This window comes from Triturus cristatus, chromosome 10 (genome assembly GCF_964204655.1).
Source record: "Triturus cristatus chromosome 10, aTriCri1.1, whole genome shotgun sequence".
Classification (NCBI taxonomy): Eukaryota; Metazoa; Chordata; class Amphibia; order Caudata; family Salamandridae; genus Triturus; species Triturus cristatus.
The window spans coordinates 846,763,989-846,785,796 of NC_140593.1; the positions used below are offsets into that span (position 1 = coordinate 846,763,989).

Sequence of the window (21,808 nt, forward strand, 5' to 3'; positions counted from 1 at the left end):
CACACTAACTGCTGTGCTGGTTTCTCATTAAGCAGTTGATCCCATCTTTGTTGTGAGGCTCTCCTGCCACCTTTTGGGCGGAGAAGGCACTGTCCCTGCAACAACACAGGCAGACATGTTCAACAGGGCTTCCTGGTTATGTGGGAGGAGCAGATTGTCATTGGTCCCCCCTTGCAAATTTTAATTTACATAAGGAAGACAGAGAGGTAGCTGGGAGTAGGCAGTACACACGGACATTGAACTCTATCTTGTGATTTGCAGCCAATTCTAGATTGAGGCAGGAGGAAAGGAGGTGACTTGCCCAACAATGGCCATTCTGGGAATTCAGCCACCCTGGGTCTCCCAGGTGAGTGTTTCAGTCCTGCGAGCCACTCATATAAATCTCGCCTGATTGAGCCTGATCGAGCGTGTTTGAATCCTAGAATCAAACACCTCTTTCTTAGGAGCAAGAATTGGCAGGCCCTCCCTTGCTTCTGGGGTGGAAGTTAATGGGGCAAGGGTCCAGGACTTGCAGAGAAGTACAAGTGCCAGAAAGTGCCTGCAGTTCTCATCAGTGCCTTTTTTCTGCTCACTGGCAGCTAGGATATCGGCTGATCCCTTCCTTGCAAGAGTGAAAAAAACAACACCTTGAGAGAAAACATGACTTTGTGTGGCTCACATAGAGAGAGAGCAGCCAAATAGCACTGCTTTGTTTCTGAAAGACGCATCAGAAATTGTTCAAATTGCTGACAGGGGAATCAGGCTCGTTGGTCTAGGGGTATGATTCTCGCTTCGGGTGCGAGAGGTCCCGGGTTCAAATCCCGGACGAGCCCATGTTGTGGAATTATTTTTAGGCTGCTTATTATGTAGAACCATTTCTTCTTTTCAATGCTATAAGACGCCGTGTATGGTGAAAAAGTTCCTTTCCCTGCACGCTGTTTCCCAGTTTTGGCGTATAGAATTTCAGTGCCGGACTTCTTTGCAACTGCTTTTCTGGGGTGGACCATCAGTGTAGGAACATTAAATTCAAAGTGTTTTTCTAGCGTGATTTCAGGTATGGTTTTAAAATCGCCTTTTGGAATAAAAGTGGTCCTCGTTCCTTTCTTCCAAAGAAAGAGACCGGGTAAGGAGGGTCCAACGTTGAGCTTCATGGACATTGGCCCTTGGTCTGTGCTTTCCAGCCCACTACATGCCAAGAAGATTGCTGCAAGAGTATCTGTTTCTGTGGTGTAGTGGTTATCACGTTCGCTTTACACGCGAAAGGTCCCTGGTTCGAGACCGGGCAGAAACAGCAGCTTATTGTTTGCATTTACTCTCTCAACTTATAGGAAAGCTGAGATAATGGAAGCTGTCTATCCCTCACCAGCGTGACGTACTGTGCTCCAGGGGCATCAGTGACAGCTCAAAAAGAGAAGTGACGATAGTTTGCGCCATTCGTTTGCACGTCCTTTTGTACTGAAGGGTGGGCCTACTTGATGAAAGCAAGGCATGAGAGCAGAAATTGTTGTATTGTCCTCACCGAGAGCATACACCTAGAGCAAACAAAATGTCTGAAGGATGGAGGTATTTTCATTTCTTGTTCGATGACGGCCATGGAAAAGACAGCAACCATATTGCAGAAGAGAGCAGCATGTGCAGTTGCTTGCTTTGGGTGAATCATTCACCAACTCGCTGCCAATAACCCCCGGAGCCGGTGCAAAAGGTGTCTCTTGTGTCCCTCGGCTCGTTGGTCTAGGGGTATGATTCTCGCTTAGGGTGCGAGAGGTCCCGGGTTCAAATCCCGGACGAGCCCTTTTTTAGAGGTAAACATACGAATCCTACTCAAAACTGACAATGCCTGACTATTTCTCATTACACTCGGCGCATTGTTGCACAAATTATTTTGAACCTCAGAAGAAAAACGGATATCCATGCTTTTTCTGCCTTCATGCTTAGTCTGTGTGTGTCCCAGGTGATGCTTTCCCAAGCTGTACTTGCTGGCATTTAGGCATCAGATATTTGTCTGTCGATGCCTGCATAAGTAAATTTTTAATACGTCTAATTGCAAGCATGTTGGCTGATATCTCTGCAGTTTTCACACTTGCTCCTCGCTTTCTGAGTGGCTGCTGATACAGCAGAATAGAAGTAGAGAGAATCCTTGAGAGGAACCTTGCTCTAACAGTAAAACACAGCAAGTTAGTTTCAGTAGTGTAGTGGTCATCACGTTCGCCTAACACGCGAAAGGTCCCCGGTTCGAGACCGGGCAGAAACACTGTGCATGAGCTGCTTTTATGTGCACCCTCTAAAACCTTATTATCTCAATGCAAGCTTAAGAAGAGGCGGTCCATGAACCCAGCGAGCTGTGGGAAACTTCCTTTACTTTTCCAAGACGAAACAAAGTAATCCGCATCCATCAGTGGTCGCTCTTGTGCCTAGCTTTTTATTTTATCATGCCATCGTGTATTGTGGGGCCTTTACACCTGTGACATTGCTGCGAACGCTGTAAGTGCAAACATTGGCAAGTGCAGACAGAAGAGTCAGACCTGTACATAGCCAGGGCTGTCAGGATGGCCGAGTGGTCTAAGGCGCCAGACTCAAGAGAGCTTGATCTTCAGTGCAACTGAGACTTCTGGTCTCCTCATGGAGGCGTGGGTTCAAATCCCACTTCTGACAGGTCTCTTTTACACCCTTAAATCGTCCTGTTTTTTGCAGTGCATTCCCCACACACCACAATCTTTGCACGGACCTGTAACATATGACGAGAAATCCACCAACGATCAGGCTGGGCCCTCAATCACAATTCCATGTATTCCTGGAAGGGACACCTCAGGCACACCTTCCGTTAAATTTGCACTCCATCACACTAACTGCTGTGCTGGTTTCTCATTAAGCAGTTGATCCCATCTTTGTTGTGAGGCTCTCCTGCCACCTTTTGGGCGGAGAAGGCACTGTCCCTGCAACAACACAGGCAGACATGTTCAACAGGGCTTCCTGGTTATGTGGGAGGAGCAGATTGTCATTGGTCCCCCCTTGCGAATTTTAATTTACATAAGGAAGACAGAGAGGTAGCTGGGAGTAGGCAGTACACACGGACATTGAACTCTATCTTGTGATTTGCAGCCAATTCTAGATTGAGGCAGGAGGAAAGGAGGTGACTTGCCCAACAATGGCCATTCTGGGAATTCAGCCACCCTGGGTCTCCCAGGTGAGTGTTTCAGTCCTGCGAGCCACTCATATAAATCTCGCCTGATCGAGCCTGATCGAGCGTGTTTGAATCCAAGAATCAAACACCTCTTTCTTAGGAGCAAGAATTGGCAGGCCCTCCCTTGCTTCTGGGGTGGAAGTTAATGGGGCAAGGGTCCAGGACTTGCAGAGAAGTACAAGTGCCAGAAAGTGCCTGCAGTTCTCATCAGTGCCTTTTTTCTGCTCACTGGCAGCTAGGATATCGGCTGATCCCTTCCTTGCAAGAGTGAAAAAAACAACACCTTGAGAGAAAACATGACTTTGTGTGGCTCACATAGAGAGAGAGCAGCCAAATAGCACTACTTTGTTTCTGAAAGACGCATCAGAAATTGTTCAAATTGCTGACAGGGGAATCAGGCTCGTTGGTCTAGGGGTATGATTCTCGCTTCGGGTGCGAGAGGTCCCGGGTTCAAATCCCGGACGAGCCCATGTTGTGGAATTATTTTTAGGCTGCTTATTATGTAGGACCATTTCTTCTTTTCAATGCTATAAGACGCCGTGTATGGTGAAAAAGTTCCTTTCCCTGCACGCTGTTTCCCAGTTTTGGCGTATAGAATTTCAGTGCCGGACTTCTTTGCAACTGCTTTTCTGGGGTGGACCATCAGTGTAGGAACATTAAATTCAAAGTGTTTTTCTAGCGTGATTTCAGGTATGGTTTTAAAATCGCCTTTTGGAATAAAAGTGGTCCTCGTTCCTTTCTTCCAAAGAAAGAGATCGGGTAAGGAGGGTCCAACGTTGAGCTTCATGGACATTGGCCCTTGGTCTGTGCTTTCCAGCCCACTACATGCCAAGAAGATTGCTGCAAGAGTATCTGTTTCTGTGGTGTAGTGGTTATCACGTTCGCTTTACACGCGAAAGGTCCCTGGTTCGAGACCGGGCAGAAACAGCAGCTTATTGTTTGCATTTACTCTCTCAACTTATAGGAAAGCTGAGATAATGGAAGCTGTCTATCCCTCACCAGCGTGACGTACTGTGCTCCAGGGGCATCAGTGACAGCTCAAAAAGAGAAGTGACGATAGTTTGCGCCATTCGTTTGCACGTCCTTTTGTACTGAAGGGTGGGCCTACTTGATGAAAGCAAGGCATGAGAGCAGAAATTGTTGTATTGTCCTCACCGAGAGCATACACCTAGAGCAAACAAAATGTCTGAAGGATGGAGGTATTTTCATTTCTTGTTCGATGACGGCCATGGAAAAGACAGCAACCATATTGCAGAAGAGAGCAGCATGTGCAGTTGCTTGCTTTGGGTGAATCATTCACCAACTCGCTGCCAATAACCCCCGGAGCCGGTGCGAAAGGTGTCTCTTGTGTCCCTCGGCTCGTTGGTCTAGGGGTATGATTCTCGCTTAGGGTGCGAGAGGTCCCGGGTTCAAATCCCGGACGAGCCCTTTTTTAGAGGTAAACATACGAATCCTACTCAAAACTGACAATGCCTGACTATTTCTCATTACACTCGGCGCATTGTTGCACAAATTATTTTGAACCTCAGAAGAAAAACGGATATCCATGCTTTTTCTGCCTTCATGCTTAGTCTGTGTGTGTCCCAGGTGATGCTTTCCCAAGCTGTACTTGCTGGCATTTAGGCATCAGATATTTGTCTGTCGATGCCTGCATAAGTAAATTTTTAATACGTCTAATTGCAAGCATGTTGGCTGATATCTCTGCAGTTTTCACACTTGCTCCTCGCTTTCTGAGTGGCTGCTGATACAGCAGAATAGAAGTAGAGAGAATCCTTGAGAGGAACCTTGCTCTAACAGTTAAACACAGCAAGTTAGTTTCTGTAGTGTAGTGGTCATCACGTTCGCCTAACACGCGAAAGGTCCCCGGTTCGAGACCGGGCAGAAACACTGTGCATGAGCTGCTTTTATGTGCACCCTCTAAAACCTTATTATCTCAATGCAAGCTTAAGAAGAGGCGGTCCATGAACCCAGCGAGCTGTGGGAAACTTCCTTTACTTTTCCAAGACGAAACAAAGTAATCCTCATCCATCAGTGGTCGCTCTTGTGCCTAGCTTTTTTTTTTATCATGCCATGTTGTATTGTGGGGCCTTTACACCTGTGACATTGCTGCGAACGCTGTAAGTGCAAACATTGGCAAGTGCAGACAGAAGAGTCAGACCTGTACATAGCCAGGGCTGTCAGGATGGCCGAGTGGTCTAAGGCGCCAGACTCAAGAGAGCTTGATCTTCAGTGCAACTGAGACTTCTGGTCTCCTCATGGAGGTGTGGGTTCAAATCCCACTTCTGACAGGTCTCTTTTACACCCTTAAATCGTCCTGTTTTTTGCAGTGCATTCCCCACACACCACAATCTTTGCACGGACCTGTAACATATGACGAGAAATCCACCAACGATCAGGCTGGGCCCTCAATCACAATTCCATGTATTCCTGGAAGGGACACCTCAGGCACACCTTCCGTTAAATTTGCACTCCATCACACTAACTGCTGTGCTGGTTTCTCATTAAGCAGTTGATCCCATCTTTGTTGTGAGGCTCTCCTGCCACCTTTTGGGCGGAGAAGGCACTGTCCCTGCAACAACACAGGCAGACATGTTCAACAGGGCTTCCTGGTTATGTGGGAGGAGCAGATTGTCATTGGTCCCCCCTTGCGAATTTTAATTTACATAAGGAAGACAGAGAGGTAGCTGGGAGTAGGCAGTACACACGGACATTGAACTCTATCTTGTGATTTGCAGCCAATTCTAGATTGAGGCAGGAGGAAAGGAGGTGACTTGCCCAACAATGGCCATTCTGGGAATTCAGCCACCCTGGGTCTCCCAGGTGAGTGTTTCAGTCCTGCGAGCCACTCATATAAATCTCGCCTGATCGAGCCTGATCGAGCGTGTTTGAATCCAAGAATCAAACACCTCTTTCTTAGGGGCAAGAATTGGCAGGCCCTCCCTTGCTTCTGGGGTGGAAGTTAATGGGGCAAGGGTCCAGGACTTGCAGAGAAGTACAAGTGCCAGAAAGTGCCTGCAGTTCTCATCAGTGCCTTTTTTCTGCTCACTGGCAGCTAGGATATCGGCTGATCCCTTCCTTGCAAGAGTGAAAAAAACAACACCTTGAGAGAAAACATGACTTTGTGTGGCTCACATAGAGAGAGAGCAGCCAAATAGCACTGCTTTGTTTCTGAAAGACGCATCAGAAATTGTTCAAATTGCTGACAGGGGAATCAGGCTCGTTGGTCTAGGGGTATGATTCTCACTTCGGGTGCGAGAGGTCCCGGGTTCAAATCCCGGACGAGCCCATGTTGTGGAATTATTTTTAGGCTGCTTATTATATAGGACCATTTCTTCTTTTCAATGCTATAAGACGCCGTGTATGGTGAGAAAGTTCCTTTCCCTGCACGCTGTTTCCCACTTTTGGCGTATAGAATTTCAGTGCCGGACTTCTTTGCAACTGCTTTTCTGGGGTGGACCATCAGTGTAGGAACATTAAATTCAAAGTGTTTTTCTAGCGTGATTTCAGGTATGGTTTTAAAATCGCCTTTTGGAATAAAAGTGGTCCTCGTTCCTTTCTTCCAAAGAAAGAGATCGGGTAAGGAGGGTCCAACGTTGAGCTTCATGGACATTGGCCCTTGGTCTGTGCTTTCCAGCCCACTACATGCCAAGAAGATTCCTGCAAGAGTATCTGTTTCTGTAGTGTAGTGGTTATCACGTTCGCTTTATTCGCGAAAGGTCCCTGGTTTGAGACCGGGCAGAAACAGCAGCTTATTGCTTGCATTTACTCTCTCAACTTATAGGAAAGCTGAGATAATGGAAGCTGTCTATCCCTCACCAGCGTGACGTACTGTGCTCCAGGGGCTTCAGTGACAGCTCAAAAAGAGAAGTGACGATAGTTTGCGCCATTCGTTTGCACGTCCTTTTGTACTGAAGGGTGGGCCTACTTGATGAAAGCAAGGCATGAGAGCAGAAATTGTTTTATTGTCCTCACCGAGAGCATACACCTAGAGCAAACAAAATGTCTGAAGGATGGAGGTATTTTCATTTCTTGTTCGATGACGGCCATGGAAAAGACAGCAACCATATTGCAGAAGAGAGCAGCATGTGCAGTTGCTTGCTTTGGGTGAATCATTCACCAACTCGCTGCCAATAACCCCCGGAGCCGGTGCAAAAGGTGACTCTTGTGTGCCTCGGCTCGTTGGTCTAGGGGTATGATTCTCGCTTAGGGTGCGAGAGGTCCCGGGTTCAAATCCCGGACGAGCCCTTTTTTAGAGGTAAACATACGAATCCTACTCAAAACTGACAATGCCTGACTATTTTTCATTACACTCGGCGCATTGTTGCACAAATTATTTTGAACCTCAGAAGAAAAACGGATATCCATGCTTTTTCTGCCTTCATGCTTAGTCTGTGTGTGTCCCAGGTGATGCTTTCCCAAGCTGTACTTGCTGGCATTTAGGCATCAGATATTTGTCTGTCGATGCCTGCATAAGTAAATTTTTAATACGTCTAATTGCAAGCATGTTGGCTGATATCTCTGCAGTTTTCACACTTGCTCCTCGCTTTCTGAGTGGCTGCTGATACAGCAGAATAGAAGTAGAGAGAATCCTTGAGAGGAACCTTGCTCTAACAGTAAAACACAGCAAGTTAATTTCTGTAGTGTAGTGGTCATCACGTTCGCCTAACACGTGAAAGGTCCCCGGTTCGAGACCGGGCAGAAACACTGTGCATGAGCTGCTTTTATGTGCACCCTCTAAAACCTTATTATCTCAATGCAAGCTTAAGAAGAGGCGGTCCATGAACCCAGCGATCCGTGGGAAACTTCCTTTACTTTTCCAAGACGAAACAAAGTAATCCGCATCCATCAGTGGTCGCTCTTGTGCCTAGCTTTTTTTTTTATCATGCCATGTTGTATTGTGGGGCCTTTACACCTGTGACATTGCTGCGAACGCTGTAAGTGCAAACATTGGCAAGTGCAGACAGAAGAGTCAGACCTGAACATAGCCAGGGCTGTCAGGATGGCCGAGTGGTCTAAGGCGCCAGACTCAAGAGAGCTTGATCTTCAGTGTAACTGAGACTTCTGGTCTCCTCATGGAGGCGTGGGTTCAAATCCCACTTCTGACAGGTCTCTTTTACACCCTTAAATCGTCCTGTTTTTTGCAGTGCATTCCCCACACACCACAATCTTTGCACGGACCTGTAACATATGACGAGAAATCCACCAACGATCAGGCTGGGCCCTCAATCACAATTCCATGTATTCCTGGAAGGGACACCTCAGGCACACCTTCCGTTAAATTTGCACTCCATCACACTAACTGCTGTGCTGGTTTCTCATTAAGCAGTTGATCCCATCTTTGTTGTGAGGCTCTCCTGCCACCTTTTGGGCGGAGAAGGCACTGTCCCTGCAACAACACAGGCAGACATGTTCAACAGGGCTTCCTGGTTATGTGGGAGGAGCAGATTGTCATTGGTCCCCCCTTGCGAATTTTAATTTACATAAGGAAGACAGAGAGGTAGCTGGGAGTAGGCAGTACACACGGACATTGAACTCTATCTTGTGATTTGCAGCCAATTCTAGATTGAGGCAGGAGGAAAGGAGGTGACTTGCCCAACAATGGCCATTCTGGGAATTCAGCCACCCTGGGTCTCCCAGGTGAGTGTTTCAGTCCTGCGAGCCACTCATATAAATCTCGCCTGATCGAGCCTGATCGAGCGCTGAGTGAGCGTGTTTGAATCCTAGAATCAAACACCTCTTTCTTAGGAGCAAGAATTGGCAGGCCCTCCCTTGCTTCTGGGGTGGAAGTTAATGGGGCAAGGGTCCAGGACTTGCAGAGAAGTACAAGTGCCAGAAAGTGCCTGCAGTTCTCATCAGTGCCTTTTTTCTGCTCACTGGCAGCTAGGATATTGGCTGATCCCTTCCTTGCAAGAGTGAAAAAAACAACACCTTGAGAGAAAACATGACTTTGTGTGGCTCACATAGAGAGAGAGCAGCCAAATAGCACTGCTTTGTTTCTGAAAGACGCATCAGAAATTGTTCAAATTGCTGACAGGGGAATCAGGCTCGTTGGTCTAGGGGTATGATTCTCGCTTCGGGTGCGAGAGGTCCCGGGTTCAAATCCCGGACGAGCCCATGTTGTGGAATTATTTTTAGGCTGCTTATTATGTAGGACCATTTCTTCTTTTCAATGCTATAAGACGCCGTGTATGGTGAAAAAGTTCCTTTCCCTGCACGCTGTTTCCCAGTTTTGGCGTATAGAATTTCAGTGCCGGACTTCTTTGCAACTGCTTTTCTGGGGTGGACCATCAGTGTAGGAACATTAAATTCAAAGTGTTTTTCTAGCGTGATTTCAGGTATGGTTTTAAAATCGCCTTTTGGAATAAAAGTGGTCCTCGTTCCTTTCTTCCAAAGAAAGAGACCGGGTAAGGAGGGTCCAACGTTGAGCTTCATGGACATTGGCCCTTGGTCTGTGCTTTCCAGCCCACTACATGCCAAGAAGATTGCTGCAAGAGTATCTGTTTCTGTGGTGTAGTGGTTATCACGTTCGCTTTACACGCGAAAGGTCCCTGGTTCGAGACCGGGCAGAAACAGCAGCTTATTGTTTGCATTTACTCTCTCAACTTATAGGAAAGCTGAGATAATGGAAGCTGTCTATCCCTCACCAGCGTGACGTACTGTGCTCCAGGGGCATCAGTGACAGCTCAAAAAGAGAAGTGACGATAGTTTGCGCCATTCGTTTGCACGTCCTTTTGTACTGAAGGGTGGGCCTACTTGATGAAAGCAAGGCATGAGAGCAGAAATTGTTGTATTGTCCTCACCGAGAGCATACACCTAGAGCAAACAAAATGTCTGAAGGATGGAGGTATTTTCATTTCTTGTTCGATGACGGCCATGGAAAAGACAGCAACCATATTGCAGAAGAGAGCAGCATGTGCAGTTGCTTGCTTTGGGTGAATCATTCACCAACTCGCTGCCAATAACCCCCGGAGCCGGTGCAAAAGGTGTCTCTTGTGTCCCTCGGCTCGTTGGTCTAGGGGTATGATTCTCGCTTAGGGTGCGAGAGGTCCCGGGTTCAAATCCCGGACGAGCCCTTTTTTAGAGGTAAACATACGAATCCTACTCAAAACTGACAATGCCTGACTATTTCTCATTACACTCGGCGCATTGTTGCACAAATTATTTTGAACCTCAGAAGAAAAACGGATATCCATGCTTTTTCTGCCTTCATGCTTAGTCTGTGTGTGTCCCAGGTGATGCTTTCCCAAGCTGTACTTGCTGGCATTTAGGCATCAGATATTTGTCTGTCGATGCCTGCATAAGTAAATTTTTAATACGTCTAATTGCAAGCATGTTGGCTGATATCTCTGCAGTTTTCACACTTGCTCCTCGCTTTCTGAGTGGCTGCTGATACAGCAGAATAGAAGTAGAGAGAATCCTTGAGAGGAACCTTGCTCTAACAGTAAAACACAGCAAGTTAGTTTCAGTAGTGTAGTGGTCATCACGTTCGCCTAACACGCGAAAGGTCCCCGGTTCGAGACCGGGCAGAAACACTGTGCATGAGCTGCTTTTATGTGCACCCTCTAAAACCTTATTATCTCAATGCAAGCTTAAGAAGAGGCGGTCCATGAACCCAGCGAGCTGTGGGAAACTTCCTTTACTTTTCCAAGACGAAACAAAGTAATCCGCATCCATCAGTGGTCGCTCTTGTGCCTAGCTTTTTATTTTATCATGCCATCGTGTATTGTGGGGCCTTTACACCTGTGACATTGCTGCGAACGCTGTAAGTGCAAACATTGGCAAGTGCAGACAGAAGAGTCAGACCTGTACATAGCCAGGGCTGTCAGGATGGCCGAGTGGTCTAAGGCGCCAGACTCAAGAGAGCTTGATCTTCAGTGCAACTGAGACTTCTGGTCTCCTCATGGAGGCGTGGGTTCAAATCCCACTTCTGACAGGTCTCTTTTACACCCTTAAATCGTCCTGTTTTTTGCAGTGCATTCCCCACACACCACAATCTTTGCACGGACCTGTAACATATGACGAGAAATCCACCAACGATCAGGCTGGGCCCTCAATCACAATTCCATGTATTCCTGGAAGGGACACCTCAGGCACACCTTCCGTTAAATTTGCACTCCATCACACTAACTGCTGTGCTGGTTTCTCATTAAGCAGTTGATCCCATCTTTGTTGTGAGGCTCTCCTGCCACCTTTTGGGCGGAGAAGGCACTGTCCCTGCAACAACACAGGCAGACATGTTCAACAGGGCTTCCTGGTTATGTGGGAGGAGCAGATTGTCATTGGTCCCCCCTTGCGAATTTTAATTTACATAAGGAAGACAGAGAGGTAGCTGGGAGTAGGCAGTACACACGGACATTGAACTCTATCTTGTGATTTGCAGCCAATTCTAGATTGAGGCAGGAGGAAAGGAGGTGACTTGCCCAACAATGGCCATTCTGGGAATTCAGCCACCCTGGGTCTCCCAGGTGAGTGTTTCAGTCCTGCGAGCCACTCATATAAATCTCGCCTGATCGAGCCTGATCGAGCGTGTTTGAATCCAAGAATCAAACACCTCTTTCTTAGGAGCAAGAATTGGCAGGCCCTCCCTTGCTTCTGGGGTGGAAGTTAATGGGGCAAGGGTCCAGGACTTGCAGAGAAGTACAAGTGCCAGAAAGTGCCTGCAGTTCTCATCAGTGCCTTTTTTCTGCTCACTGGCAGCTAGGATATCGGCTGATCCCTTCCTTGCAAGAGTGAAAAAAACAACACCTTGAGAGAAAACATGACTTTGTGTGGCTCACATAGAGAGAGAGCAGCCAAATAGCACTGCTTTGTTTCTGAAAGACGCATCAGAAATTGTTCAAATTGCTGACAGGGGAATCAGGCTCGTTGGTCTAGGGGTATGATTCTCGCTTCGGGTGCGAGAGGTCCCGGGTTCAAATCCCGGACGAGCCCATGTTGTGGAATTATTTTTAGGCTGCTTATTATGTAGGACCATTTCTTCTTTTCAATGCTATAAGACGCCGTGTATGGTGAAAAAGTTCCTTTCCCTGCACGCTGTTTCCCAGTTTTGGCGTATAGAATTTCAGTGCCGGACTTCTTTGCAACTGCTTTTCTGGGGTGGACCATCAGTGTAGGAACATTAAATTCAAAGTGTTTTTCTAGCGTGATTTCAGGTATGGTTTTAAAATCGCCTTTTGGAATAAAAGTGGTCCTCGTTCCTTTCTTCCAAAGAAAGAGATCGGGTAAGGAGGGTCCAACGTTGAGCTTCATGGACATTGGCCCTTGGTCTGTGCTTTCCAGCCCACTACATGCCAAGAAGATTGCTGCAAGAGTATCTGTTTCTGTGGTGTAGTGGTTATCACGTTCGCTTTACACGCGAAAGGTCCCTGGTTCGAGACCGGGCAGAAACAGCAGCTTATTGTTTGCATTTACTCTCTCAACTTATAGGAAAGCTGAGATAATGGAAGCTGTCTATCCCTCACCAGCGTGAAGTACTGTGCTCCAGGGGCATCAGTGACAGCTCAAAAAGAGAAGTGACGATAGTTTGCGCCATTCGTTTGCACGTCCTTTTGTACTGAAGGGTGGGCCTACTTGATGAAAGCAAGGCATGAGAGCAGAAATTGTTTTATTGTCCTCACCGAGAGCATACACCTAGAGCAAACAAAATGTCTGAAGGATGGAGGTATTTTCATTTCTTGTTCGATGACGGCCATGGAAAAGACAGCAACCATATTGCAGAAGAGAGCAGCATGTGCAGTTGCTTGCTTTGGGTGAATCATTCACCAACTCGCTGCCAATAACCCCCGGAGCCGGTGCAAAAGGTGTCTCTTGTGTGCCTCGGCTCGTTGGTCTAGGGGTATGATTCTCGCTTAGGGTGCGAGAGGTCCCGGGTTCAAATCCCGGACGAGCCCTTTTTTAGAGGTAAACATACGAATCCTACTCAAAACTGACAATGCCTGACTATTTCTCATTACACTCGGCGCATTGTTGCACAAATTATTTTGAACCTCAGAAGAAAAACGGATATCCATGCTTTTTCTGCCTTCATGCTTAGTCTGTGTGTGTCCCAGGTGATGCTTTCCCAAGCTGTACTTGCTGGCATTTAGGCATCAGATATTTGTCTGTCGATGCCTGCATAAGTAAATTTTTAATACGTCTAATTGCAAGCATGTTGGCTGATATCTCTGCAGTTTTCACACTTGCTCCTCGCTTTCTGAGTGGCTGCTGATACAGCAGAATAGAAGTAGAGAGAATCCTTGAGAGGAACCTTGCTCTAACAGTAAAACACAGCAAGTTAGTTTCTGTAGTGTAGTGGTCATCACGTTCGCCTAACACGCGAAAGGTCCCCGGTTCGAGACCGGGCAGAAACACTGTGCATGAGCTGCTTTTATGTGCACCCTCTAAAACCTTATTATCTCAATGCAAGCTTAAGAAGAGGCGGTCCATGAACCCAGCGAGCTGTGGGAAACTTCCTTTACTTTTCCAAGACGAAACAAAGTAATCCGCATCCATCAGTGGTCGCTCTTGTGCCTAGCTTTTTATTTTATCATGCCATCGTGTATTGTGGGGCCTTTACACCTGTGACATTGCTGCGAACGCTGTAAGTGCAAACATTGGCAAGTGCAGACAGAAGAGTCAGACCTGTACATAGCCAGGGCTGTCAGGATGGCCGAGTGGTCTAAGGCGCCAGACTCAAGAGAGCTTGATCTTCAGTGCAACTGAGACTTCTGGTCTCCTCATGGAGGCGTGGGTTCAAATCCCACTTCTGACAGGTCTCTTTTACACCCTTAAATCGTCCTGTTTTTTGCAGTGCATTCCCCACACACCACAATCTTTGCACGGACCTGTAACATATGACGAGAAATCCACCAACGATCAGGCTGGGCCCTCAATCACAATTCCATGTATTCCTGGAAGGGACACCTCAGGCACACCTTCCGTTAAATTTGCACTCCATCACACTAACTGCTGTGCTGGTTTCTCATTAAGCAGTTGATCCCATCTTTGTTGTGAGGCTCTCCTGCCACCTTTTGGGCGGAGAAGGCACTGTCCCTGCAACAACACAGGCAGACATGTTCAACAGGGCTTCCTGGTTATGTGGGAGGAGCAGATTGTCATTGGTCCCCCCTTGCGAATTTTAATTTACATAAGGAAGACAGAGAGGTAGCTGGGAGTAGGCAGTACACACGGACATTGAACTCTATCTTGTGATTTGCAGCCAATTCTAGATTGAGGCAGGAGGAAAGGAGGTGACTTGCCCAACAATGGCCATTCTGGGAATTCAGCCACCCTGGGTCTCCCAGGTGAGTGTTTCAGTCCTGCGAGCCACTCATATAAATCTCGCCTGATCGAGCCTGATCGAGCGCTGAGTGAGCGTGTTTGAATCCTAGAATCAAACACCTCTTTCTTAGGAGCAAGAATTGGCAGGCCCTCCCTTGCTTCTGGGGTGGAAGTTAATGGGGCACGGGTCCAGGACTTGCAGAGAAGTACAAGTGCCAGAAAGTGCCTGCAGTTCTCATCAGTGCCTTTTTTCTGCTCACTGGCAGCTAGGATATCGGCTGATCCCTTCCTTGCAAGAGTGAAAAAAACAACACCTTGAGAGAAAACATGACTTTGTGTGGCTCACATAGAGAGAGAGCAGCCAAATAGCACTGCTTTGTTTCTGAAAGACGCATCAGAAATTGTTCAAATTGCTGACAGGGGAATCAGGCTCGTTGGTCTAGGGGTATGATTCTCGCTTCGGGTGCGAGAGGTCCCGGGTTCAAATCCCGGACGAGCCCATGTTGTGGAATTATTTTTAGGCTGCTTATTATGTAGGACCATTTCTTCTTTTCAATGCTATAAGACGCCGTGTATGGTGAAAAAGTTCCTTTCCCTGCACGCTGTTTCCCACTTTTGGCGTATAGAATTTCAGTGCCGGACTTCTTTGCAACTGCTTTTCTGGGGTGGACCATCAGTGTAGGAACATTAAATTCAAAGTGTTTTTCTAGCGTGATTTCAGGTATGGTTTTAAAATCGCCTTTTGGAATAAAAGTGGTCCTCGTTCCTTTCTTCCAAAGAAAGAGATCGGGTAAGGAGGGTCCAACGTTGAGCTTCATGGACATTGGCCCTTGGTCTGTGCTTTCCAGCCCACTACATGCCAAGAAGATTGCTGCAAGAGTATCTGTTTCTGTGGTGTAGTGGTTATCACGTTCGCTTTACACGCGAAAGGTCCCTGGTTCGAGACCGGGCAGAAACAGCAGCTTATTGTTTGCATTTACTCTCTCAACTTATAGGAAAGCTGAGATAATGGAAGCTGTCTATCCCTCACCAGCGTGACGTACTGTGCTCCAGGGGCATCAGTGACAGCTCAAAAAGAGAAGTGACGATAGTTTGCGCCATTCGTTTGCACGTCCTTTTGTACTGAAGGGTGGGCCTACTTGATGAAAGCAAGGCATGAGAGCAGAAATTGTTTTATTGTCCTCACCGAGAGCATACACCTAGAGCAAACAAAATGTCTGAAGGATGGAGGTATTTTCATTTCTTGTTCGATGACGGCCATGGAAAAGACAGCAACCATATTGCAGAAGAGAGCAGCATGTGCAGTTGCTTGCTTTGGGTGAATCATTCACCAACTCGCTGCCAATAACCCCCGGAGCCGGTGCAAAAGGTGTCTCTTGTGTGCCTCGGCTCGTTGGTCTAGGGGTATGATTCTCGCTTAGGGTGCGAGAGGTCCCGGGTTCAAATCCCGGACGAACCCTTTTTTAGAGGTAAACATACGAATCCTACTCAAAACTGACAATGCCTGACTATTTTTCATTACACTCGGCGCATTGTTGCACAAATTATTTTGAACCTCAGAAGAAAAACGGATATCCATGCTTTTTCTGCCTTCATGCTTAGTCTGTGTGTGTCCCAGGTGATGCTTTCCCAAGCTGTACTTGCTGGCATTTAGGCATCAGATATTTGTCAGTCGATGCCTGCATAAGTAAATTTTTAATACGTCTAATTGCAAGCATGTTGGCTGATATCTCTGCAGTTTTCACACTTGCTCCTCGCTTTCTGAGTGGCTGCTGATACAGCAGAATAGAAGTAGAGAGAATCCTTGAGAGGAACCTTGCTCTAACAGTAAAACACAGCAAGTTAATTTCTGTAGTGTAGTGGTCATCACGTTCGCCTAACACGTGAAAGGTCCCCGGTTCGAGACCGGGCAGAAACACTGTGCATGAGCTGCTTTTATGTGCACCCTCTAAAACCTTATTATCTCAATGCAAGCTTAAGAAGAGGCGGTCCATGAACCCAGCGAGCCGTGGGAAACTTCCTTTACTTTTCCAAGACGAAACAAAGTAATCCGCATCCATCAGTGGTCGCTCTTGTGCCTAGCTTTTTATTTTATCATGCCATCGTGTATTGTGGGGCCTTTACACCTGTGACATTGCTGCGAACGCTGTAAGTGCAAACATTGGCAAGTGCAGACAGAAGAGTCAGACCTGTACATAGCCAGGGCAGTCAGGATGGCCGAGTGGTCTAAGGCGCCAGACTCAAGAGAGTCTGCCTGGTTCGAGACCGGGCAGAAACAGCAGCATTCTGTTTTTCACACAGTTTGCATTTACTCTCTCAATTTATAGGAAAGCTGAGATAATGGAAGCTGTCTATCCCTCACCAGCGTGACGTACTGTGCTCCAGGGGCATCAGTGACAGCTCAAAAAGAGAAGTGACGATAGTTTGCGCTATTCCTTTGCACGTCCTTGTGTACTGAAGGTTGGGCCTACTTCATGAAAGCAAGGCATGAGAGCAGAAATGGTTTTATTGACCTCACCGAGAGCATACACCTAGAACAAACAAAATGTCTGAAGGATAGAGGCATTTTCATTTCTTGTTCGATGACGGCCATGGAAAAGACAGCAACCATATTGCAGAAGAGAGCAGCATGTGCAGTTGCTTGCTTTGGGTGAAGCATTCACTAACTCGCTGCCAATAACCCCCGGAGCCGGTGCGAAAGGCGACTCTTGTGTGCCTCGGCTCGTTGGTCTAGGGGTATGATTCTCGCTTAGGGTGCGAGAGGTCCCGGGTTCAAATCCCGGACGAGCCCTTTTTCAGAGGGAAACATACGAATCCTACTCAAAACTCACAATGCCTGACTATTTCTCATTACACTCGCCGCATTGTTGCACAAAATATTTTGAACCTCATAAGAAACATGGATCACCATGCTTTTTCTGCCTTCATGCTTAGTCTGTGTGTGTCCCAGGTGATGCTTTCCCAAGCTGTACTTGCTGGAATTTAGGCATCAGATATTTGTCTGTCGATGCCTGCATAAGTCAATTTTTAATACGTCTAATTGCAAGTATGTTGGCTGATATCTCTGCAGTTTTCACACTTGCTCCTCGCTTTCTGAGTGGCTGCTGATACAGCAGAATAGAAGTAGAGAGAATCCTTGAGAGGAACCTTGCTCTAACAGTAAAACACAGCAAGTCAGTTTCTGTAGTGTAGTGGTCATCACGTTCGCCTAACACGCGAAAGGTCCCCGGTTCGAGACCGGGCAGAAACACTGTTCATGAGCTGCTTTTATGTGCACCCTCTAAAACCTTATTATCTCAAAGCAAGCTTAAGAAGAGGCGGTCCTTGAACCCAGCGAGCCGTGGGAAACTTCCTTTACTTTTGCAAGACGAAACAAAGTAATCCACATCCATCAGTGGTCGCTCTTGTGCCTAGCTTTTTTTTTGTCATGCCATGTTGTATTGTGGGGTCTTTACACTTGTGACATTGCTGTGAACGTTGTAAGTGCAAACATTGGCAGGTGCAGTCAGAAGAGTCAGATCTGTGCACACCCAGGGCTGTCAGGATGGCCGAGTGGTCTAAGGCGCCAGACTCAAGAGAGCTTGATCTTCAGTGCAACTGAGACTTCTGGTCTCCTCATGGAGGCGTGGGTTCAGATCCCACTTCTGACAGGTTTCTTTTACACCCTTAAATCGTCCTGTTTTTTGCAGTGCATTCCCCACACACCACAATCTTTGCACGGACCTGTAACATATGACGAGAATTCCACCAACGATCAGGCTGGGCCCTCAATCACAATTCCATGTATTCCTGGAAGGGACACCTCAGGCACACCTTCCGTTAAATTTGCACTCCATCACACAAACTGCCGTGCTGGTTTCTCATTAAGCAGTTGATCCCATCTTTGTTGTGAGGCTCTCCTGCCACTTTTTGGGCGGAGAAGGCACTGTCCCTGCAACAACACAGGCAGACATGTTCAACAGGGCTTCCTGGTTATGTGGGAGGAGCAGATTGTCATTGGTCCCCCCTTGCGAATTTTAATTTACATAAGGAAGACAGAGAGGTAGCTGGAAGTAGGCAGTACACACGTGCATTGAACTCTATCTTATGATTTGCAGCTAATTCTAGATTGAGGCAGGAGGAAAGGAGGTGACTTGCCCAAAAATGGCCATCCTGGGAATTCAGCCACCCTGGGTCTCCCAGGTTAGTGTTTCAGTCCTGCGAGCCACTCATATAAATCTCGCCTGATCGAGCCTGATCGAGCGCTGAGTGAGCGTGTTTGAATCCAAGAATCAAATGCCTCTGTCTTAGGAGCAAGAATTGGCAGGCCCTCCCTTGCATCTGGGGTGGAAGTCTATGGGGCAAGTGTCCAGGACTTGCAGAGGAGTACAAGTGCCAGAAAGTGGCTGCAGTTCTCATCAGCGCCTTTTTTCTGCTCTCTGGCAGCTAGGATATCGACTGATCCCTTCCTTGCAAGAGTGAAAAAAACAACACCTTGAGAGAAAACATGACTTTGTGTGGTTCACATAGAGAGAGAGCAGCCAAATAGCCCTGCTTTGTTTCTGAAAGACGCATCAGAAATTGCTTAAAATGCCGACTGGGGAATCAGGCTCGTTGGTCTAGGGGTATGATTCTCGCTTCGGGTGCGAGAGGTCCCGGGTTCAAATGCCGGATGAGCCCATGCTGTGGAATTATTTTTAGGCTGCTTATTATATAGGGCCATTTCTTCTTTTCAATGCTATAAGACGCCGTGTATGGTGAGAAAGTTCCTTTCCCTCTACGCTATTTCCCACTTTTGGCGTATAGAATTTCAGTGCCGGACTTCTTTGCAACTGCTTTTCTGGGGTGGACCATCAGTGTAGGAAAATTAAATGCAAAGTGTTTTTCTAGTGTGGTTTCAGGTATGGTTTTAAAATCGCCTTTTGGAATAAAAGTGGTCCTCGTTCCTTTCTTCTAAAGAAAGAGATCGGGTAAGGAGGGTCCAACTTTGAGCTTCATGGACATTGGCCCTTGGTCTGTGCATTCCAGCCCACTACATGCCAAGAAGATTCCTGCAAGCATGTCTGTTTCTGTAGTGTAGTGGTTATCACGTTCGCTTTACACGCGAAAGGTCCCTGGTTCGAGACCGGGCAGAAACAGCAGCTTTCTGTTTTTCACACAGTTTGCATTTACTCTCTCAATTTATAGGAAAGCTGAGATAATGGAAGCTGTCTATCCCTCACCAGCGTGATGTACTGTGCTCCAGGGGCATCAGTGACAGTTCAAAAAGAGAAGTGACGATAGTTTGCGCTATTCCTTTGCACGTCCTTGTGTACTGAAGGTTGGGCCTACTTCATGAAAGCAAGGCATGAGAGCAGAAATGGTTTTATTGACCTCACCGAGAGCATACACCTAGAACAAACAAAATGTCTGAAGGATAGAGGCATTTTCATTTCTTGTTCGATGACGGCCATGGAAAAGACAGCAACCATATTGCAGAAGAGAGCAGCATGTGCAGTTGCTTGCTTTGGGTGAAGCATTCACTAACTCGCTGCCAATAACCCCCGGAGCCGGTGCGAAAGGCGACTCTTGTGTGCCTCGGCTCGTTGGTCTAGGGGTATGATTCTCACTTAGGGTGCGAGAGGTCCCGGGTTCAAATCCCGGACGAGCCCTTTTTCAGAGGTAAACATACGAATCCTACTCAAAACTCACAATGCCTGACTATTTCTCATTACACTCGCCGCATTGTTGCACAAAATATTTTGAACCTCATAAGAAACATGGATCACCATGCTTTTTCTGCCTTCATGCTTAGTCTGTGTGTGTCCCAGGTGATGCTTTCCCAAGCTGTACTTGCTGGAATTTAGGCATCAGATATTTGTCTGTCGATGCCTGCATAAGTCAATTTTTAATACGTCTAATTGCAAGTATGTTGGCTGATATCTCTGCAGTTTTCACACTTGCTCCTCGCTTTCTGAGTGGCTGCTGATACAGCAGAATAGAAGTAGAGAGAATCCTTGAGAGGAACCTTGCTCTAACAGTAAAACACAGCAAGTCAGTTTCTGTAGTGTAGTGGTCATCACGTTCGCCTAACACGCGAAAGGTCCCCGGTTCGAGACCGTGCAGAAACACTGTTCATGAGCTGCTTTTATGTGCACCCTCTAAAACCTTATTATCTCAAAGCAAGCTTAAGAAGAGGCGGTCCTTGAACCCAGCGAGCCGTGGGAAACTTCCTTTACTTTTGCAAGACGAAACAAAGTAATCCACATCCATCAGTGGTCGCTCTTGTGCCTAGCTTTTTTTTTGTCATGCCATGTTGTATTGTGGGGTCTTTACACTTGTGACATTGCTGTGAACGTTGTAAGTGCAAACATTGGCAGGTGCAGTCAGAAGAGTCAGATCTGTGCACACCCAGGGCTGTCAGGATGGCTGAGTGGTCTAAGGCGCCAGACTCAAGAGAGCTTGATCTTCAGTGCAACTGAGACTTCTGGTCTCCTCATGGAGGTGTGGGTTCAAATCCCACTTCTGACAGGTTTCTTTTACACCCTTAAATCGTCCTGTTTTTTGCAGTGCATTCCCCACACACCACAATCTTTGCACGGACCTGTAACATATGACGAGAATTCCACCAACGATCAGGCTGGGCCCTCAATCACAATTCCATGTATTCCTGGAAGGGACACCTCAGGCACACCTTCCGTTAAATTTGCACTCCATCACACAAACTGCCGTGCTGGTTTCTCATTAAGCAGTTGATCCCATCTTTGTTGTGAGGCTCTCCTGCCACCTTTTGGGCGGAGAAGGCACTGTCCCTGCAACAACACAGGCAGACATGTTCAACAGGGCTTCCTGGTTATGTGGGAGGAGCAGATTGTCATTGGTCCCCCCTTGCGAATTTTAATTTACATAAGGAAGACAGAGAGGTAGCTGGGAGTAGGCAGTACACACGTGCATTGAACTCTATCTTATGATTTGCAGCTAATTCTAGATTGAGGCAGGAGGAAAGGAGGTGACTTGCCCAAAAATGGCCATCCTGGGAATTCAGCCACCCTGGGTCTCCCAGGTTAGTGTTTCAGTCCTGCGAGCCACTCATATAAATCTCGCCTGATCGAGCCTGATCGAGCGCTGAGTGAGCGTGTTTGAATCCAAGAATCAAATGCCTCTGTCTTAGGAGCAAGAATTGGCAGGCCCTCCCTTGCATCTGGGGTGGAAGTCTATGGGGCAAGTGTCCAGGACTTGCAGAGGAGTACAAGTGCCAGAAAGTGCCTGCAGTTCTCATCAGCGCCTTTTTTCTGCTCTCTGGCAGCTAGGATATCGACTGATCCCTTCCTTGCAAGAGTGAAAAAAACAACACCTTGAGAGAAAACATGACTTTGTGTGGTTCACATAGAGAGAGAGCAGCCAAATAGCCCTGCTTTGTTTCTGAAAGAC

At 47.2% G+C, this 21,808-nt stretch overlaps 25 non-coding genes across 25 annotated transcripts; all 25 read left to right on the forward strand.

Annotated features, from left to right (window-relative positions):
• Positions 1–740: 740 nt before the first annotated feature.
• On the forward strand, positions 741–812 carry TRNAP-CGG (transfer RNA proline (anticodon CGG)). The gene has a single exon. It is a non-coding gene; the product is annotated as a tRNA-Pro (tRNA).
• Positions 813–1,197: 385 nt separating this feature from the next.
• On the forward strand, positions 1,198–1,270 carry TRNAV-UAC (transfer RNA valine (anticodon UAC)). Its single transcript has one exon. It is a non-coding gene; the product is annotated as a tRNA-Val (tRNA).
• Positions 1,271–1,699: 429 nt separating this feature from the next.
• On the forward strand, positions 1,700–1,771 carry TRNAP-AGG (transfer RNA proline (anticodon AGG)). Its single transcript has one exon. It is a non-coding gene; the product is annotated as a tRNA-Pro (tRNA).
• A 748-nt stretch (positions 1,772–2,519) lies between these two features.
• TRNAL-CAA (transfer RNA leucine (anticodon CAA)) lies at positions 2,520–2,631 on the forward strand. The gene is made up of 2 exons: positions 2,520–2,557; positions 2,586–2,631. It is a non-coding gene; the product is annotated as a tRNA-Leu (tRNA).
• A 926-nt stretch (positions 2,632–3,557) lies between these two features.
• On the forward strand, positions 3,558–3,629 carry TRNAP-CGG (transfer RNA proline (anticodon CGG)). The gene has a single exon. It is a non-coding gene; the product is annotated as a tRNA-Pro (tRNA).
• A 385-nt stretch (positions 3,630–4,014) lies between these two features.
• TRNAV-UAC (transfer RNA valine (anticodon UAC)) lies at positions 4,015–4,087 on the forward strand. Its single transcript has one exon. It is a non-coding gene; the product is annotated as a tRNA-Val (tRNA).
• A 429-nt stretch (positions 4,088–4,516) lies between these two features.
• On the forward strand, positions 4,517–4,588 carry TRNAP-AGG (transfer RNA proline (anticodon AGG)). The gene has a single exon. It is a non-coding gene; the product is annotated as a tRNA-Pro (tRNA).
• A 386-nt stretch (positions 4,589–4,974) lies between these two features.
• On the forward strand, positions 4,975–5,047 carry TRNAV-AAC (transfer RNA valine (anticodon AAC)). Its single transcript has one exon. It is a non-coding gene; the product is annotated as a tRNA-Val (tRNA).
• A 1,327-nt stretch (positions 5,048–6,374) lies between these two features.
• TRNAP-CGG (transfer RNA proline (anticodon CGG)) lies at positions 6,375–6,446 on the forward strand. The gene has a single exon. It is a non-coding gene; the product is annotated as a tRNA-Pro (tRNA).
• Positions 6,447–7,333: 887 nt separating this feature from the next.
• On the forward strand, positions 7,334–7,405 carry TRNAP-AGG (transfer RNA proline (anticodon AGG)). Its single transcript has one exon. It is a non-coding gene; the product is annotated as a tRNA-Pro (tRNA).
• Positions 7,406–8,153: 748 nt separating this feature from the next.
• Positions 8,154–8,265, forward strand: TRNAL-CAA (transfer RNA leucine (anticodon CAA)). The gene is made up of 2 exons: positions 8,154–8,191; positions 8,220–8,265. It is a non-coding gene; the product is annotated as a tRNA-Leu (tRNA).
• Positions 8,266–9,202: 937 nt separating this feature from the next.
• Positions 9,203–9,274, forward strand: TRNAP-CGG (transfer RNA proline (anticodon CGG)). The gene has a single exon. It is a non-coding gene; the product is annotated as a tRNA-Pro (tRNA).
• A 385-nt stretch (positions 9,275–9,659) lies between these two features.
• TRNAV-UAC (transfer RNA valine (anticodon UAC)) lies at positions 9,660–9,732 on the forward strand. Its single transcript has one exon. It is a non-coding gene; the product is annotated as a tRNA-Val (tRNA).
• A 429-nt stretch (positions 9,733–10,161) lies between these two features.
• Positions 10,162–10,233, forward strand: TRNAP-AGG (transfer RNA proline (anticodon AGG)). Its single transcript has one exon. It is a non-coding gene; the product is annotated as a tRNA-Pro (tRNA).
• Positions 10,234–10,981: 748 nt separating this feature from the next.
• Positions 10,982–11,093, forward strand: TRNAL-CAA (transfer RNA leucine (anticodon CAA)). The gene is made up of 2 exons: positions 10,982–11,019; positions 11,048–11,093. It is a non-coding gene; the product is annotated as a tRNA-Leu (tRNA).
• A 926-nt stretch (positions 11,094–12,019) lies between these two features.
• On the forward strand, positions 12,020–12,091 carry TRNAP-CGG (transfer RNA proline (anticodon CGG)). Its single transcript has one exon. It is a non-coding gene; the product is annotated as a tRNA-Pro (tRNA).
• Positions 12,092–12,476: 385 nt separating this feature from the next.
• Positions 12,477–12,549, forward strand: TRNAV-UAC (transfer RNA valine (anticodon UAC)). Its single transcript has one exon. It is a non-coding gene; the product is annotated as a tRNA-Val (tRNA).
• A 429-nt stretch (positions 12,550–12,978) lies between these two features.
• TRNAP-AGG (transfer RNA proline (anticodon AGG)) lies at positions 12,979–13,050 on the forward strand. Its single transcript has one exon. It is a non-coding gene; the product is annotated as a tRNA-Pro (tRNA).
• Positions 13,051–13,436: 386 nt separating this feature from the next.
• On the forward strand, positions 13,437–13,509 carry TRNAV-AAC (transfer RNA valine (anticodon AAC)). The gene has a single exon. It is a non-coding gene; the product is annotated as a tRNA-Val (tRNA).
• A 289-nt stretch (positions 13,510–13,798) lies between these two features.
• TRNAL-CAA (transfer RNA leucine (anticodon CAA)) lies at positions 13,799–13,910 on the forward strand. The gene is made up of 2 exons: positions 13,799–13,836; positions 13,865–13,910. It is a non-coding gene; the product is annotated as a tRNA-Leu (tRNA).
• A 937-nt stretch (positions 13,911–14,847) lies between these two features.
• Positions 14,848–14,919, forward strand: TRNAP-CGG (transfer RNA proline (anticodon CGG)). The gene has a single exon. It is a non-coding gene; the product is annotated as a tRNA-Pro (tRNA).
• Positions 14,920–15,304: 385 nt separating this feature from the next.
• TRNAV-UAC (transfer RNA valine (anticodon UAC)) lies at positions 15,305–15,377 on the forward strand. Its single transcript has one exon. It is a non-coding gene; the product is annotated as a tRNA-Val (tRNA).
• A 1,761-nt stretch (positions 15,378–17,138) lies between these two features.
• TRNAP-AGG (transfer RNA proline (anticodon AGG)) lies at positions 17,139–17,210 on the forward strand. Its single transcript has one exon. It is a non-coding gene; the product is annotated as a tRNA-Pro (tRNA).
• A 386-nt stretch (positions 17,211–17,596) lies between these two features.
• Positions 17,597–17,669, forward strand: TRNAV-AAC (transfer RNA valine (anticodon AAC)). The gene has a single exon. It is a non-coding gene; the product is annotated as a tRNA-Val (tRNA).
• Positions 17,670–19,463: 1,794 nt separating this feature from the next.
• On the forward strand, positions 19,464–19,536 carry TRNAV-UAC (transfer RNA valine (anticodon UAC)). The gene has a single exon. It is a non-coding gene; the product is annotated as a tRNA-Val (tRNA).
• The last annotated feature ends 2,272 nt before the right edge of the window (positions 19,537–21,808 follow it).